At 39.6% G+C, this 12,013-nt stretch overlaps 1 protein-coding gene across 1 annotated transcript in view; it reads left to right on the top strand.

The window, feature by feature from the left end:
- Positions 1-12,013, top strand: part of LOC115297645 (guanylate-binding protein 1-like) — a 31,674-nt gene that overhangs the window by 6,607 nt on the left and 13,054 nt on the right. The window lies entirely within an intron of this gene.

A 12,013-nucleotide genomic window follows, 5' to 3' on the forward strand; every position in this document is an offset into this window, starting at 1 on the left:
GCTGCAGGCTCCAGGAACCAAAGTGTCAGAGCAGAGAGCTCAACATGGGGCTTGAGCTCACAAACCACAAGATCATGACCTGAGTCAAAGTCGGAGGCTTAACTGACTAAGCCACCCAAGCGCCCCTCAGTGAGTTTCTTCACAGAACTTTGGCAGGGAGATAATATATTCAAAGTACCAAAAGAATAAAAATGCCAACCAAGAACACTATAACCAGCAAGGCTGTTTCTCAGAAATGAAGAACTAAAGACCTTCTCCAACAATCACTGAGGGGCTTCACAAGACCTGCCTTACAAGGAATGCTAAAGGTACTTCTACAAGTGAAAACAAAAAGAGTACTAAGTAACAAAATTAAAACGTATGAAAGTATTAAGCTTACTGGTAGAGGTAAATGTATAATCAAATGGAGAATACTCTAATACTGTAATAATGGTGCATAAATCACATTTCACTCTAGTATAAAAGTTAAATTACAAAATTATTAAAATAACTAAAACTAATTTGTTGATGTATACACAATATTAAAAGATGTGAAGTGTGGCATAAATAGTATAAACTGTGGGAGAGAAGATGTAAGAGTGTAGTTTTGGTATGTGGTTGAAGTTAAGTTGTTACCAGCTTAAAATAGACCATAATAAATATATTTTATGTATGCTTCATGGTAATCACAAAGAAAAATTCTTTAAGATACATAATAGAAAGAAAAGATTCAAAGCACACCACTACAAAAAAAAATCAACAAATCACAAGTGAAGACAGCAAGAGAGGACAAAAAGAACAAAAAACTCCCAAACAGAAAACAACAAAATGGCAAGTATAAGTCCTTACCTATCTATAATTATTTTCAAAGTAAATGAATTAAATTCTCCAATTAAGACAGAATAGCTGAATGGATTTAAAAAACAGGAATTAAAATTCTTTAAAATCAAAAAGAAATGGATCCAACAGTATGCTACCTACTAGAGATTCATTTAGCATTAAGGACACACACAGACTAAACTTTATTTTTAGTTCCAAGAATTTTTATGAAGTTTTGGTGATTGAAGTTAAGTTGTTACCACCTTAAAATAGAGTGTAACAAATACGTTTTATGTACCCTTTTTATGAAGTTTAATGAAGTTTCTACATACAGGATCTTCTTATCTGCAAACACAGATAATTATCTTCTTCCTTTCTGATTTTGATTTCTTTTATTTAAAGGAGAACGTGACCTAAATGTCTTTGGAAAGTATTTTTTATTGTTTATTTTAGTTTTTGAAAGAGAGACTGCATGTAGGAGAGGGACACAGGGAGAGGGAGGGAGAGAATCTTAAGCAGGCTCCACACTCAGTGCAGAGCCCAAACAGGGCTTGATCTCACAGCAGTGAGATTATGGCATGAGGCAAACTCGAGAATTGGGTGCTTAACTGACTGAGCCACCCAGGTGCCCTTGATTTGGATTTCTTTTATTTCTTTTTATTGCCTAATTGTTTTGGCTAGGAGTCCTGTACTATGTTGAATAGAAGTTGTGAGAATGAGTATCCTTGTCTTGCTCCTGATCATCATTGAGTATGATGTCACCTTGGGCTGTCACATACAATCTCCATTCTGTAGAGGCACATTTTTGTATACCTAGTTTATGAGCGTTTTTTAATCATGAAAAGATATTGAATTTTGTCAAATGCTTTATATGCATACATTGAGATGATCATATGATTTTTATCTTTAATTCTATTAAGGTGGTGTATCATGTTTATTGATTTGTTTATGTTGAACCATCCTTGCATCTCAGAGAAAAATCAACTAATATTTGACAAGGATGTCAACAATACCCAACAGGGGAAATAATAGTCTCTTCCACAGATGCTGTTGGGGAAAAATACATATCCACATGCAAAAAAATTAAATTGGACTCTTCACTTACATCATACACAAAACTCAATTCAAAAGGGATTAAAGACTTCAACAAAAGAGCTGAGATGGAAAAATTTTTAGGGAAAAACAGAGCAGATATTTTTGAGATTGGTTTTGATGACGTTTTCTTAGATATGACACCAAAAATACAGGCCACAAAAGCAAAAATATCCAGGTGAGACTACATCAAGCTTTTGCAGAGCAAAGGAAACAAGAGAATGAAAAGGCAATCTATGGAATGAAAGAAAATATTTGCAAATCAAATATCTGATTAGGTGTTAATTTTCAAAATATGTAAGGTATTTCCGTAACTCAAGAGCAAAAACAAACAAAGAAAATAACCTGATTAAAATTAGGAGGAGAACTTAAAACAGACTTTTCTCTAAAGCTATACAAATGGCCAACAGTTATGTAATGGTAATCAATATCATTAATCATCAAGAAATGCAAATCAATGAGATATCACTCCATATTTATTAGATGGTTATTATTTAAAAAATAAAAAAGATAGCAGTAGAAAGGATGTAGAGAAATTGGAACCCTTATACACTGTTAGTGGGAATGTAAAATGGTGAAGCAACTATACGAAATACTATGGAGTTTCCTCAAAAAATTAAAAATAAAACTACCAGCTGATCCAACAATCCCATTTCTGGGTATTTACCCAATAAAGTATTGAAATTGGGGTCTTGAGGAGATATCTGCACTCTCATGATCACTGAAGCATTTTTCACAATATCCAAGATACAGATAGTGTCCATCGACAGATTAATAAAGAAAATGTAGGAGAACTAAGTGGGGAGAGGGCCAAGATGGTGAAGCAGTATGGAAGTTCTCAGCTTTTCTCATCCCTGACGTGCAACTAGGACAGCACAAACCATTTTGCACACCTAGGAAATTGTTCTGAGGAGTAACACAACAATCTGCATAACTTGAGCCACAGAATTTGGCAGGTACTCAGGGTGGAGAGGTGAACTGAGGAAGAGAGAAGTCGCAGAGTGTAGGGAGCTGTTTATGTGGATAGAGGAAAGAGAAGAGTGGAGGAGTGCAGTGACCCTGGAAAGGAGGAAAAGCACTCCCCTGAAAGTAGCTGGAGGGAGAGAGAAAAAGTGGAAAAACACTCACAAGGGACAAAAAAAGAAACCTATTCCCCAAAATCATTGACAGGGAGAAAGGAGAGGGTTTCAATACCATTAGGACTCTATAAACAGGGAAGCAGTTGGAAATTCCAGAGGTCAGTACCTGGTGGTGCTCTGGTGGGGAGGAAGGGAAAATCCCCAGGAGCAGGCAGCAATTTCTGAGAGGTATGTGAGCCACACAGGGAGAATCAGTTTACCATATGGCCTCCCCACAGGCAAAGGTCCCAGAAGACCTGGGAGAGTAGCCACATTTGCTGATATTGGAACAAAGACTCCAGAGTGCAGTAAGACCTGTCACTGTCTGTGTGTTGTGATTTGCCATAATCTCCAAATCTCTGCCACAGAACGATCACATAAACATTCTCTGGGGCAAGCCAGCACTCAGCCATTGCTCAGCAAAACCCTCCCCCGGAAGTTAGGAGAGTGGGTCCAAGCCACTGAGTTCTCTGAATAGAGGGGTTTGGAAACATAGCCCCATCTGAGATAAAATTCAGGAGGAAGGTGCCACTTGGCAGCCTGATGGCTTGGACACAGACAGTGTAGAAGCAGGGAGTGGATGGAAGCCAGAGAAAAAGGAGGGGTGCTTGATTGTGGGTCAGAGAGAGTGTAGAGTTCCTGTGCAAGAGACTAGGAGGCTGGGTGAAGACATGTTCACCTCTCCTGCACGTGTGCATACATGCAAACCAGCCACACAAATTCACCCCAATAAGCTAACCAGTGCCACCTAGTAGAGAACAGAATTGTTACATCAACCCCTACCCAAGTGCTCCCTCCAAGCACATGCCCTAGAGGACCACCACAAGTCTCTCCTCCTGGTTAGTGTACTGACTAGGAAGTGCTTCATACTTTGAGTTCTAGGAGAAACTATGTGACTTCATTCGGGTTTCATTCTGTTTGGTGGTCCATCTATTTACTTTATTTTTATTTGTTTGCTTCTGCTTAAATTGTTTATATTTAGTCCTTTTCCTTTTTTCATGGATACAGAGAGAGAAAATTTTTAGTTTCTATTTTGAAAAACATTTAATTCTGTTTACTATGTTTTTTTTGTAAATTTTTAAGTTCTATCTTACTTCTTTATTTCACGTTATTCTATTTCTGTATACACATTTGAATTTTTTTAACTTTTTCATACTTTTTTCCCCTTCACTTTTTTCCCTCTATATCTACCATGCATTTTTCAACAACCAGACCAAAACACACCCAGGATCTAGCTTCACTTATTTGATGTCTTGTGTTGTTTTTAATTTTTAATTTTAAGGTTTTCTTTTATTAATTCTTGTTCTTCCTCCAAAATGATGAAAAGCAAGAATTCACCCAAAAACAGAGGAAGAAATGGCAGCCAGGGGCTTAATCAACATAGACAGATATAAGCAAAATGTCTAAAGTAGAATTTAGAATCCTGGTAACAAGAATACTAGCTGGGGTTGAAAAAACCATAGAATCCCTTTCTGTGGAGATAAAAGAAGTAAAATCTAGTCAGGAAGAAAATAACAAGGTTAGAACCAAGATGCAATCTTAAATAGATGTCACGATGGCAAGAATGGATGAAGCAGAGCAGTAAATCAGTGATGTAGAAGACAAATTTATGGAGAGTAATGAAACAGAAAAAAAAAGGGAAACTAAGGCAAAATAGCATGATATGACAATTAGGGAACTGAATGACTTATTAAAAAGGAATAACATTGAAATCATACATGGGATTCTGGAATCCCAGAAGGTAAAGAGTGAGTAGAAAGGGTAGAAGGCTGATGTGAGCAAATTATAGCAGAAAACTTTTCTAATCTGGGGAAAGACACAGACATCAAAATCCAGGAAGCACAGAGAACTCTCATGAGATTCAACAAAAATCAATGATCAAGAAGGTATATCATAATCAAATTCACAAAATTCTCAGGCAAGGAAAGAATTATGAAAACAGCAAGGGTAGAAAACTCCTTAACCTAAAAGGGAAGACAGATCAGATTCACAGAAGACCTATCCACAGGAATTTGGCAGCCCAGAAAGGAGTGGCAAGTTATATTCAATGTGCCATATTGGAAAAACATGCAGCCAAGAATGCTTTATCCAGCAAGGCTGTCATTCAAAGTATAAGGAGAGATAAAGAGTTTCTTAGACAAAAATTAAAGGAGGTCATTACAACGAAACCAGCCCTGCAAGAAATTTTAAGGGGAATTCTCTGAGGGGAAAAAAGATGAAAAAAACAAAAAAGACCAAAAGCAACAAACACTAGAAAGGACCAGAGAACACCACCAGAAATTCCAACGCTTCAGGTGACACAATGGCAATAAATTCATATCTTTCAGTACTCACTTGAAATGTCAATGGACGACACACTCCAATCAAAAGACATAGCATATCAGAGTGGATAAGAAAAGAAGATCCATCTATACACAGTTTACAAGAGACCCATTTTAGACCTAAAGTCATCTTTAAATTGAAAGTAAGGGGATGGAGAACCATCTATCATGCTAATGGTCGCCAAAAGAAAGCTGGAGTAGCCATACTTATATCAGACTACCTAGATTTTAAAATAAAGATTGTAACAGGAGATGAAGAAGGGAATTATATCATAATTAAGGGGTCTATCCACCAAGATCTACCAATTGTAAACATTTATGCCCCCAATGTGAAAACCCCCAAATATATGAATTGATTTATTACAAACATAAAGAAACTCATTGGTAATAATACCATAATAGTAGGGGACTTCAACACCCGACTTACAGCAATGGACAGATCATTGAAGCAGAAACTCAACAATGAAACAATGGCATTGAATGACACAGTAGATCAGTTGGACTTAACAGATATATTCAGAACATTTTATCCTAAAGCAGCAGAATACACATTCTTCTTGAGTGTATATGGAACATTGTCCAGAATAGATCACACTCTGGGACACAAACTAGCCCTCCACAAGTTCAAAAGGATTGAGATCATACCATGTATATTTTCAGACCACAACACTATGAAACTCAAAATCAACCACAAGAAAAAAATTTGGAAGAACCACGAATATTTGGAGATTAAAGAACATCCTACTAAAGAATGAATGGGTTAACCAACAAAGTAAAGAGAAAATTATAAAGTACATGGAAGCCAATGAAAACACACAGCCCCAAACCTCTGGGATACAGCAAAGGTGGTCATAAGAAAGAAGATATAGCAATCCAGGCCTTCCTAATGAAGGAAGAAAGGTCTCAGATACACAACCTAACTTTATACCTTAAAGAGCTAGAAAAAAAAAACACAACAGCAAATAAAGCTCAGAAACAGCAGAAGATGGGAAATAATGAAGATCAGAGCAGAAATCAGTGATATTGAAATCAGAGAAGAGGCAAGATGGTGGAGAAATAGGAAGTTCCATACCTCCTGCCCACATCTCTCAAACAAAGAAGGGCTGAAGCCAAAGGACACTCAACCACAAGAGTCTGGGAGGAAAAGAGACAGAGTCCACTAAGAAGATGGCCTCATAGGTGCGTGATTAGAAAGATAAAAATGGGCCAGGACACGGAGGTTCGGAGGGGAGGGAGCCCCCTCTGTGAAGGGACGAAGGGAAGAGAACGAGTGGCTGAAACTGCTCATAGAACTGTCCCTGGAGGAGAGAAAATCCTCAGCCCCAGCCCCGGGATGGAGAGGGATTTTATAATCCATCTCTAAACGCAGGGCATTTGGAGAGAGATCCTATCTTTAACTGTGGAGCTTTCTTTGGGCTTGGTGCCCCAGTCCCAGGCGGCATCAGGAGGAACCGCTCCTCTACTCTCCCTACTCCATCCCCAGCTAGGAAGCACCCCAGCCTGCGGGATTACATTTCAGGAGGTATCATTAAAGCACACGAACTAAGATCTGGAAATGGGGGTGGGGGGGCGTGGGGCATAGAACATGGCCTACCATGGCTACGCCCACGGCACAGGGAGATCGGACCCAAAAAAGTGATTTGCAATGCTTGGTTCAAGAAGGGACTGGGGGAGCACCATTTGTCTCCCCACAATCACCAAGGCGGGCCTCAAAGACCAAGGACCCACAGTGGAGGCAGCCCTGCCTATACCAAACCACGCCCATCGTGCTGGAGAGCTGCTGTTTTATTTTTCTTTTACTGGAGCCCAGGGCAAGACCAGTATTGATTCAGATAAATTGTCCCTTATCTCATTTTTATCTCTCCCCTCTGCTAGCACTGGGCACTCGGGTTATAGATTTGCTTAAACAGTGAATTTAATCCATTCTCTTGATACATATTCTACACCTCCATCATTACCTTCCTTTCTCTTTCCCTCTGGAATAATCAGACTATGCAGTTTCTTTGGGTAACATTATCTTCGTTTTTTTTTTCCTTGCCTCCTACCCTTTTTCTCTCACTGAATTAAGCCTTTTAGTCTCTCTGCCAAGTCAATGTTCAATTTCTCTTTCTCTCCACCCCGGTCATTTCTCTTTGTAAATGCATCCACCAGCATTCCATCAGCGCTGCCTCCCCCAGCTCTTTGTTTGTAGCTAGGATTTCTGGTTTTATGCTTTTAGACTGCCCTTTGTCTTTTGTTGTTTTTGTTTTTGTTTTCTTTTCAGTTTGCTTGTTTGTTTGATTTGTCTGTGCCTTTGCATGCTTTGTTTTCCATTCCAGGGCTACCTCAAGAAACAAGCCAAAGTACACATGATGAAGAGTCCCAAATATCACTATGAGTAGGGAAATAATGAAAGGCACAACACGAGAGACCAAGGGACACCATTTAAAGAACACTTCCTCAATGGACAGGCCCTGGACAGTCAATGAGCCTCCTTTAATGTAGCAGAACTCATAGGTGCAGAGTGTATAACAAGCTTTTAAAACTTACAGGAGACAGAAAGCTAGCCAAAATGACAAAACAGAGGAACTCTCTTCTAAAGAAATTCCAGGAAGAAATGACAGCTAAAGAACTGCTCAAAACAGATATAAGCAACAAAACTGACCATGAATTTAGAACAATAGTCATAAAATTAATCGTCTGACTTGAAAAAGGCATGGAAGACCCCAGAGAAGCTATTGGTACCCAGATACTGAAATTTAAAAAAAAAAACAAACAAACAAAAACAGTAGAACAGATCAATGAAACCAGGAGTTGGTTCTTTGAAAGAATTAACAAAATTGGTAAAAACCTTAGCCAATTTGATCTAAAAGAAAAATGAAAGGACCCACAGAAATAAATCTAGAATGAAAAAGGAGACCAACCCTGCAATAATACAAACAATACTAAGATAATATTATGAGCAATTATATGCCAATAAACTGGCTGTCTGTTCCGGGCCCCTTGGAGATTACCGTACATACCTTGCAAATGCCCATCGTGGTAGGAATGGGGGGAGGCTTGCTTTGGTCTCCCAGAAATCTGTTAGCGGTAACATATTTCTTCCCTCTTTCTGATGCATAGGTAGTACACAAGAACTACTTGAAGGGTAGCCATCAGTTAGGTGCTTGCAAGCCCACTGAGGAACATGCGAACCCTTTGATCTCACCACAGTGCCCCTTTTGTGTGTCCCCTCACTCTATAAAACTGTGGACTAAAATGTGAATTTTGTGGAGAAGAACTATGCATCTGACATGGATCGTCCTCCACCAGATCTTCCCTGTCAGTAAGTTTCCCTGAATAAAACTGTGTAAATGGTATGGTAAACTGCTTCATTTCCCAGTCTCAAAGTGGCTTTGCAGTTTGGGGGACACTTGCTTGTCTCTCCTCTACCTTCTAACAATGTTATATGATGTGGGAATATTGGAGTTCAGAGCCCATGGCCAAGAAAGAATTCTTGAGACATCCTCAGTGCAACAAGGTGAGTTTATTAAAGCACGGAGACAGGACCCATGGACAGAAAGAGCTGCACTGGGGTTGGGAGGAGTGACTGATTATATACTTTCAGATTGTTAGGGGGTCAGGGACAGCATAATCCTCTGAGGAATTTTGGAAGCAAAGTTTCCAGAAGGAGGCTAGCTATTGTTAGGAAAAGATCATTTATTACTGTCTAGTAAAACCTCAGTCATAAGACCCTCCAAATGTGGGACATATGCTTGGAGGATGATTGATAACATTTATCTTGAGGGGAGGGGATAGAGATAAAGGATGTTTCCAAAGGAATTTTTAATTAAAATTTTTTAATGTTTATTAATTTTTGAGAGAGAGAGGCACAGAGAATGAGCAGGGGAGGGGTAGAGAGAGAGAGAGACACAGAATCTGAAGCAGTCTCCAGGCTCTGAGCTGTCAGCACAGAGCCTGACGTGGGGCCCAAACTCATGAACTGCGAGATCATGACCTGAGCAGAAGTCGGATGCTTAACCAACTGAGCCTCCCAAGGGCCCCTCCAAAGGAATTTTTATATGTAAAGCAGACTTTTAGGATCCTGGGGAGTTGGGATAATGTTAAGCTAAGATTGCCTTCTGCCCTTAGCAAAGTGCTAGCATTGAGGCAGCTGAGCTCCCAAAGGAAGGTCACTGCCTATTTCAAAGATTTGTCAGTGAGTTGCAGGCAGTAAGGAAATGTAACTTTTTCTTATTGCCTTTGTTTCCCACATCATTGTACACCTGAAATTAATATAACATTGGATGCCAATTTTACTTCAATAATAATAATAAAGTATCTTCAACTGCATTTTTACATACAAGCAATGAACAATTGGAAGCCAGAATTTAAAAAACAATCCCATTTACAATGACAACAACAAAAAAGAAATACTTAGGTATAATCTAACAAAACATATAACAGACTCTCCATGCTGAAAATTATTCTAAGACCAAGAGATTTGGGGATAGATCATGACCCATGAATCTCCTTAGATTCTCTCCCCCAGGCAATTTTTACAATATTCCTTCTACTCATTGTAGAGAAGACTCAAGACCCTTTTTTCTAATATTAGCCCTGATAAAAGTATATGCCTAACATTGATTAAGTTTCATGGAGCCCTAAAAATGTGTTCATTGTAGATGTTAGGCTTTCTCCAAGAAGAAAGAGGAAAACATAATGACTCTGAACTCAGAATGACAAAAAATATTTCTACACACACACACACACACACACACACACATATCCTTCCCACCCACTGAGAGTTCCTGACAAAAAGGAATTCATAGAACACAAGAAAGACAAACTCACCCAAGTTTTTATTACGGAGATTTTTTTTCACCAAACAGGAAAACAGAGTCCCTAAGGAGTTAGATGGAACCACCTGGAAAACAGCACTTGCTTGGGCTAAAGGATCCTTTCATTGAAAAGGTACTTGTTGAGTGCCTATCGTACTCTGTCAAGTACTGGGAAGCAATGTTGCAGTTCCTCTCTCAAGAAACTAATAGTCTAGTGGTGAATACAGATATTAAGCAAATTGGGGTGTGGGAGGGGTCTGGGTGGCTCCATTCAGTTAAGCACCTGACACTTGATTTCAGCTCAGGTTCATGAGTTTGAGCTCTGAGTAGGGCTCTGTGCTGACGGCACGGAGCCTGCTTAGGACTCTCTCTCTCTCTCTCTCTCTCTCTCTCTCTCTCTCTCTCTCTCTCTCTCTCTCTCTCTCTCTTCTCTCTTCTCTCTCTCTCTCTCTCTCTGCCCCTCCCCTGCTTTCTCTCTCAAAATAAATAAACATTTAAAAAGATACATTCAGATGTTAAATAAATAAATATATGAAAGTAAATACCCAGGACATTGAGGGAAGAGGATTTCTATGATTTAGGAAGGAGCTGATCTCATTCACCTACCCCAAGATACCTCCTGTTGGCTCCATAGTGTGTCTTACCTGTATTTCCCCCTTTCAGCCAATTAGTAGAAAAAGAAAATCTGAATTGGGAGAGAGAGAGATAAGAAGAGAGAGAGAGCCTATCCCCTGGCCCCACAACACACTTTCATGGTATCTCATGCACTCAGCATCATTCTTTTTGAGTGGATTGGTGAGACATGAGAAAAAGTAATGAGCTCCATCTAGTGGCCAACAGTTTAAATTTTCTGTCACAGTATTTTATCGCGGCCTTTTATATTGCCTGTCTCCCCCACTAGAATAGAAATTCCATGTGGGCAGGAACTGTTTTGTTCATCACGGAATCAGCAGAGTCCAGAAGGGTGTCTGGCATAGTACATACGTCATACCATGAATATTTTTAAACACATGAGTGAATATCTTTATGCAGTTTATCATCTCAACTCCATTCCAGATGCATCTCCCTGAAAGTTTAACATTTGGCTATTTAGTATCATATTGAATATTGCAAGAATTTGAAAGCTATTTATATTCTTGTGCTATTTATTTTAAAATTTTTTATGCTTATTTATTTTTGAGAGAGAGACAGCGTGTGAGCGGGTAAGGAGCACGAAAGAGGGAGACTTGGAATCTGAAGTAGCTCCAGGATCCAAGCTGTCAGCACAGAGCCCAATGCAGGGCTCGAATCCAAAATCTAAAATCCGTGAGATCATGACCTGACACAAGTCAGACCCTCAACCCAGGCGCCCCTGTGATGATGGACTTTTCATCCTCAATTTGTCATAGTGTCAGTGTCTTTTGGGCACTGCTGCCTGTCTGGTCAGTACCACATGCTTTATGCTGGGTGGATTTCCCGAGCAATGGCAGGAAATTAACACCAGATTCTCCTCTAGAGAGATTCTCTGTAAGTAAGAGATAATGATGAAACCCTAGGTGGGAAGGGAGAGGGAGAAGATTCTTTTTTAAATAGTACAAGAATGGGGTGCCTAGGTGGGTCAATTGGTTGAGTGTCCAACTCAGCTCAGGTCACTATCGTGTGGTTCATGGGTTCAAGCCCCGTGCCAGGCTCTGCACTGACAGCTCAGAGCCTGGAGCCTGCTTCAGATTCGGAGTCTCCCTCTCTCTTGGCTCCTCCCCCGCTAACACTCTGTCTCTCTCCCAAAAATAAATAAACATTAAACATTTTTTTAATTAAAAAAAATCCTATCACCGTAGAAATCCTTCAGTGGCTGAGAATCTGCATATAGCCTGAGAGAGAGAGGCCGCTGAACGCTGAAGAGCTC

The sequence above is a fragment of the Suricata suricatta genome, chromosome 8, assembly GCF_006229205.1.
Source record: "Suricata suricatta isolate VVHF042 chromosome 8, meerkat_22Aug2017_6uvM2_HiC, whole genome shotgun sequence".
Taxonomy (NCBI): Eukaryota; Metazoa; Chordata; class Mammalia; order Carnivora; family Herpestidae; genus Suricata; species Suricata suricatta.